This window comes from Hippopotamus amphibius, chromosome 17, assembly GCF_030028045.1.
Source record: "Hippopotamus amphibius kiboko isolate mHipAmp2 chromosome 17, mHipAmp2.hap2, whole genome shotgun sequence".
Taxonomy (NCBI): Eukaryota; Metazoa; Chordata; class Mammalia; order Artiodactyla; family Hippopotamidae; genus Hippopotamus; species Hippopotamus amphibius.
The window spans coordinates 3,377,658-3,385,125 of record NC_080202.1 but is presented as its reverse complement, the minus strand read 5'-3'; positions in this window follow the sequence as shown (position 1 = coordinate 3,385,125).

The window sequence follows — 7,468 nt, the reverse complement described above, 5'->3', positions numbered from 1 at the left end:
CATCTCTAAAGCCTCTGCCTTAAATCAGGACGTGTGACTGTGCAGCCCAGCCTTTTCCTAACCGCCACGGGTGTGAACACTGGAAAAATACAGATAACAGGCCATCTCTGGGCAAAGAGGAACAGCCATTTGTGTGTCTTGCTTCTCCTCTTCTCTCTGGATTAACGAAACACTCAAGGCCCCTGGGCATCGTGCTGTCCTGGCCCATCCATGCTGGCCTCGTGGGCAAGGGATGGGGGATGGAGCCCGTTACATGTCACGTTCTCAGAGCCTAACTCGGAAAGTTTCTCAGAGGAATGATGATCAGGGTGCCCTCTGCTTCCAGGCAGGGGCTCAGTGTCTTGCAGGAGCAGTAAATTATTTTGTGCTGCAAAGCAATCGTATAAGTTTTGAATGGTAGGCTCATAAAGTCATGATTTATAATTAAATTAGACCTCAGAAAAATGTCCCAAGTTGTATCTATTTGGCTTTCTCTGGCTTTTTTGAAGGTCCCGCAAACAGACAGAATGGAAATTTCACTTAAGAAATTGTTGCCATAAAATTTTATGGGACCATGTCAGTGGTTAGGGGACTGTTCAACATCCCTGCAGGGGGAAAAACAAACACAATTAGACACAGACTAGTGGCTGTGTTTGGAGGGTGCAAACCAAAGTCACAGTGGAAATGCCACGTCCGTAGAAGCCGAACATTCAGCCTTGGCTGGATTTTCTGATGCAACATTATCGTAAAGATTCTGTCAGGGTTCTAACTTTCTAGTTTGTTTTCCTTTCCACCTCTTCTCCCCCAGTTCTTCTTTTTAAAAAATAGATTTTATTTTTTTAGAGCGTTTTTAGGTTCACCACAATATTGAGCAGAGGGTACAGAGGTTTCCCACGTACACCCAACCACCCCAGGCACACAGCCTCCCCACCATCAACACCTCCCACCAGAGTGGTCCATCTGTTACAACTGATGAGCCCGGAGTCCATGACACATCATAACTGACACGTCGTAATCACCTAGAGTCCGGGTTTGTGTTAGGGTTCACACTCGGTGTTACACATTCTATGGATTTTGACAACTAAATGATGGTATCTATCCACCGTCCTAGTACCACGCAGAGTAGTTTCCCTGCCCTAAAAATCACCTGTGCTCTGCCTGTTCATCCCTCTTTCCCCCTTCATCCCTGGCAACCACCAATCTTCTCAATGTCTGCATAATTTTGCTTTCCCAGAATGTCATATAGTTGGAATTATACAACATGCAGCCTTTTCATGAAACTTATGTTATGCTCATAAGCTTCCTCCAGATCTTTTCGTGACTTGATCACTCGTTTCTTTACAGTGCAGAATAATATTCCACTGTCTGGATGGACCACAGTTTATTTATTCACTCACCCACTAAAGGACATCTTGGTTGCTTCCAAGTTTTGGAATTATAAATAAAGCTGCTATAAACATCCTTGTGCAGGTTTTGTGTGGACATCAGTTTTCAACTCCTTTGGGTAAATACCAAAAAGGTGTGATTTTACATGCTTTACGTCTATTACACCATTTAATCATAACAGTGCCTTACTCTAGCTACTATTATTTCTGTCATATAGACAAAAACCTTGAGACTCAGTAATATCCTGTGACTTGTCCGAGGTCCCAGGGCCAGGCAGGAGTGGAACTGGGGTTCAGTTCTAGGCTGTGTGACCCCAAGTCCTATAGTTTTTTGAGTCACTACCTTAGAACACACTGTCACATCTGAAAGGGAGCTTAGCTCAAAATGTGCTTCGTGTTTGTAGCAGTAACAAAACGTACATACAATTTAGCGTATTTCGGGGCTGTTAGTTTCTACATCTATTTGGCTTTTATTTTCATAGTTAATTTAATTTTTTAAATTCTGACTTTGCTTCCCATTCACCATCTTTCTTTTCTTTTACTGAGACAGGAACACTTAATATAAAATCTACCCTCAACAAATTTTAAGTGCAAATTTTAACCATAGGTACAACGTCATACGGCCAGTCTCTAGAAATTTATTCACTTTGTTTACCTGAAACTTCAAGCCTGTTGATTAGCAACTGCCCATTTCCCCTCCTCCCAGCCTCGGGCAACCACTATTCGTGATACTATGCGATTTTACATGCTTTACGTATATTACATTATTTAATCATAACAGTGCCTTACTCTAGCTATTATTATTTCTATGGATCTGACAGTTTTAGATATCTCCTATGAGTGGACTCGTGCACTATTTATTTTTCTATGACTGCCTGATTTCACTTAGCATAGTGTTCTCAAAGTTCATTCATGTTCTCGGTTATTGCAGAATTTCCTTCTTTTTTAATGCTGAATAGGATTCCGTTGAAGGTATAGATCATATTTTCTTTATCTATTCATTTGTGGATGGACACTTAAGTTGTTTGCCTACCTCGGCTATTGTGAAGGTTGCTTCAGTGGACAGAGGAATACCAACAACTCTTGGAGATTCTGATTTCAATTCTTTTGAATAAATACCCATAATCGGGATTGCTTGATCATATGGTAGCTCTATTTTTGATTTTTTGAGGAACCTCCTTACTGTTTCCCAAAGTAGCTGCACCATTTTGTGTTTCCATCAACAATGTGCAAGGGTTCCAATTTCTCCACATCCTCACCAACACATGTGGCCTTTTTTTTTTTTTTTTTTTTAATACTGGTCAGGCTGTTAGGTGTTAGGTGACATTTCACTGTGGTTTTGAGTCACATTTCTCTGATGATTAGTGACACAGAGCATTTTTTCCCTGTACCTGTTGACCATTGCATGTCTTTGGAGAAATTTCTATTCCAATTCTTTGCTCGTTTTAAAAACTGGTTTATTAATGTTTTTGTTACTGAGTTGTAGGAGTTCCTTATACGTTTTGGGAATTAACTCTATCAGATTTATGGTTTGAAAATATTTTCTCCCATTCCTTAAGTTGCCTTTTTACTCTAATATCTTTTAGTTTTGCTGTGCAAAAGCTTTTTAGTTTGATCTGGCCTCACTTTTTTTTTAGTATCATCAACTTTCTATTTTTTCCACCATTATTAAAAAAAGATATATCAAAGTTAAGTGTAAGTTAGAATGCTCTCTGCTGTGAACAGCAGAAATCCTGACTCAAACTGCTTAAGCAAAATATGGGATTTGGTGTGTCACATAATAGTAAGTCCACATCGTGAATGCACAACAGGCCTGGTTGATACTAAAGTTACAGTAGCCCGAGAGGCCAAGGGTCTGGCATCCTCGGTGTTGGCTGGGAGCAAGACGGCTGAGAAAGTTCTAGGCATCATATCTAGACACACAGTTCCCAAAGAAGGGAGGTTGTATCTTCTCATGTCTCCTTGGGAGCGGGGAAGCACTTGCCAGGCACTTTGCAGTTGACTTTTCATCTTTTCTCATTGGAAAACCTACACCTGAAAAAAAGTGGTACCGAATACCCAGGATCAGCCTCTCACACTGATGTCAGGGGGCCAAGTTCAACGAGGACTGTGAACATCTAAGGTGCATGTGGATACTCTAGAAGCTGAAAAATGTTGTACGAATAACTTTAATCATCTGGTGCAATAGATAGGCCACCTGCTTCTTCTCTCATGATGAAAAAAAAAATCCTTTTACTAAAGCTAAAGTACTTTTACAGAGTAGCCATGAGACAGGAGCCTCGTAGGTAGGGATGAGCAGATAGGGAGGTGTTGAGGGGGTGTGGAAGGGGGTGGGGAAGAGTGTTCTAGGAAGGGAGACCTGCTCCTGTAAGGGCAGAGCGTTGGGAAGGAATAGGACGGGCTCCGGGGGAGGTGACTGAGCGTGACTGGGTGAAGGTGTGGCCAGAGGGGAATTTGGAAGCGTAAATGTGGGTAGAGGGCCTTGAAAGTCAGGTGAAAGAACTGGCCTTGCCAATGAGTTTGGACCAAAAAAAAAAATAAAATGTGTACAAAGAGGTAAGGAGAAACGTGCAAGCAAACGAGATATAGTAACAGGTGGTACTGACCTGAACGTCTATTCTTAGGCATGTAACGTCCCCAAATCCAAGCCCCACTTTCCATCGAACCAGATACTGTGCTATGACCTCTCTCCACAAGGGTTTCCAAGTCCCCACTAGTGAGAGTCAACAAAGCCAGGAAAGTACGACCCGTGGTCCCCCTACACCTCCTCCTCTCCATTCTGCTTTTTTCTTTCTCTTGGACCTCCCTTTGCCATTTTTTTTCTTTCAAAGTGTCCTTTGTTTTTCATTTTGGGGGGGTTTTTGTTTGTTTGTTTTTTGGTTGCACAGCTGGCTTGTGGAATCTTAGTTCGTGCGACCACCCTTAGCAGTGAAAGCTCGAAGTCCTCACCACTGGACCGCCACAGGGAACTCCCAAGGGGCCCTTTGTTTCTGCAGCTCTCGGTACATGGGAGGCAGGCGGTGAGTGCTCACTGAAGAGAATCACAGCCTTCCTTCTATTTCCTTGCTCTGTTTTTTTTTTTTTAGGCTAACGTCTCTATTACTGATTTTTATAAATATTCCAAAACTAAACAGACTTCTTTATTCTGGGATGTGTTTGCCTTTACCCTGAGGGAAGGAGGAGGCCTCTGACTCAAGAGTAGAGGGTCCCGAGGGTTCTTTTCTCATTTTCAGGCACTGTCTTCACTGCCTAATCTCAAGAAGGCACCAGAGAAATGTATTCACCCAGCTCTGGATTCTCAGGGACAAGGATGTTTCCATTCCCTGCGCTCAGCACCTCAGCCGATGGAGGGAGAGTGTCTCTGGAATAAGTCCTATTGGAGCAGAGGTCCTGGAGGTTGGATCCAGGGCCCTGGGAGATGGGACTCAAGGGCTCCACAAATCTCTGACATCATATGCATTTGGTGTGGTGAGTACAGCTTTCTCAGGACTTGGCCAAATGTATACTTAAAAAATTCTCTAGGTGGTAGTAACCCACCAAAAAAGGTTCAGAATCCCCTGTAAGACTCAATCTGAAAGAAAGCTCAGTGGTGACTGTTCACAGCCTTTCCACTTAAGCCACTTAGACCAACTCAACGGAGAGTAGGGAAAGGAAGGCAGGGATTTAAGATGGAGCATTAAACACTGTTCCCACCAGGTTTGTTTTTCTCCTTCCTTCCCACCCCCTGCAAGACCCAGTCCCCACCCTTCTCTGTGCCCTGGGAGCCTGAGCCCTGGGGAATTGCACCTGGGCTTGCCTGCAGGCTGGCGCCTGGCTGGGTTTGGTCCATAGGAGGCAGGGGAGATGGAGGAAAAAAGGAGGTGAGGCCCTGCTGCTCCCTGCCTTGTGTTCAGGGTCTGGAAGGGACTGATGGCATCTCTTCCTGATCACGGCTCTTCTCGGGTGGCCCTTCCCCCATGGCTCCCAGGTACACTGGACCCTCTCAGGTGGCCTCTTTGGCCCTCGGGTGATGATGGTTCCACTGTGGGTGGTCTCTGGGTGTGTCGACACCCCTTCCTGGGTCCCTTCACCCTGCTCACACCTCTGTAACTAGACCTTCACTAGACTCTCTTCCTCTGAACCATCTGGGGTGATTGTTTACCACCAGGACCCTAAATGAGTCCCTCCCTCACCCGCAAACTGTGACATTTTGTGGCAAGATGGTAACTGAACACAAAACCACGTTCCTGACTCCGTCAATCAGCTCTCAATGACACACGTCTCGGGATGTAAAATTCCCCACAGGACAAGTCAGGTCTTTCCTCCTGCAACGGTCACACTGTCTCGGGACCTCTACTCTTGAGTCAGAGGCCTCCATCCCTCAAGATAAAGGCAGACACAACCCAGAATAAAGAAGCCTGTTTAGTTTCAGAATATTTATACAAATCAGTAATAGAGACACGGTCTTGGAAGCTGAGGCTTTCTGTGGCAAGAGCTGCTCTTTTTAAGACTGTGCTTCTTGAGTCCCCAACAGACCCAGGATCTAGTCAACTTGGAGGATAGAGTTTCTTCTATAAACCGCAGTGCACAATGATGTAAGAGAACGTTTCCAAACCTAAAGCAGACACAAGGGTAGCAGCAGGAGGGGCCTAGAGAGGGTGTGATGGGCAGTTAAGTGCTAGCCAGCTCCTGGAAAGAACCACGTACAAGCCTCTCTGCTGAATCAAACCCCAGAAGGGAACTGGGAATCCTGAGAGAATATTCTGGAACCACAGAGCAAAAGCAGCCGATGCCTTATGTTTCAGGCAGAGTCCAAGAAGCCAGGAGCCTTCCCATGGGTTCTCCTCTGAGCTTATGCAGCCGAATCTCATGAAATTGGGATGATGAACTGGTGGCTGTTTCAGGAAGAGAGCATCCCACGTAAATACCCTCCTCTGAGTCTCCCATGCCCTCAGGGAGCGTGAGTTTCCTGCCCCTCCAGGAGGGGTGTGGCGGGATGGGAGCGCAGGCCGGGAGCGCTGGAGAGACCTCCCTGTTAGGATGAGGTCACACAGAGCGGAGTTGGTACCAGAGAGGTGTAGACACTCATCGCTGCATGTGGCGGGGCCGGGGACCACACACAAGGCACAGAGGGAGGAGTCACGTCAGCCTGGGACGCCCGGACGGATTGAGCCGGGTGGTGGCAGCGTGGAGACACCCCCTCCCCTCGACACCTGACACCAGCTCACTGTGGCCAGGCTATTTTCCAAAAGAGATTATACACAACCTAGAAGTAACCGAGTTTACCTGGAAATGGGATGGTTCCATTTTTCTGCCATCATCAGAACGGGGGAGTTGATGGCATTGTCGAGTTCCATTGTAGAAGAGTTAATGAGTTACTTTATTTTTTTGCCCGAGTTTATGACTGTGACATTGATACAAAGGGTTATCCATCTTTACCTGTGAGATTGGCACAGTGAATGATCCTCCCTCCCGGCCTCTAAACAGGTAGATCAAGAAGGGGTAATACCTGAGCATCTGCTCCACTGCGGTGTCTTCAGTCTCAGGTCAAATCAGCATCTCACCCATGGCTAAATTTTATATCATTTTTGTCACTTACCTTTGCTTGATGCAAATCATCAAAATTTGATGGGCGATTTAAAGACATGAATTCGAAAGTGCTGACAAAATAAGATCGCTCTCCTAATTACATTTTTTGGCTGCTTTAAGCCAAATAACACATTTTGCAAATAGTGCTAATTGTAACCTTTTACTCCATGTTGTCAGATTATACTCAAATTAGTTCATGTGCTTTTCAGGTGGCCCAGCTGGACACATTTCAGGGGAGGGAAGGATCAAAGTTGGTGACGATTATGTGAGGCTTAATATTGTGCTAAATGAGGAAATGTTGAGAAAGCCATATTATATAAAGAATAGCCTAAAGAGAGGAAGATTCAGAAGGACCATAAAGCAGTTTTCAAGTTTCTGAAGGTGAGTAGAAGGTGAGATTAGACTTTGATATTCTCAAATCATTAAAGTAAACCCACAATTCGGAGATAAATGAGTCAGCTTCTGGTGAGTTGCATTCTTTGCGAGACAGGAGTGGCTGGAACTCTGTCCTGGGAGGCTGCTGAGGGTTGTATAGC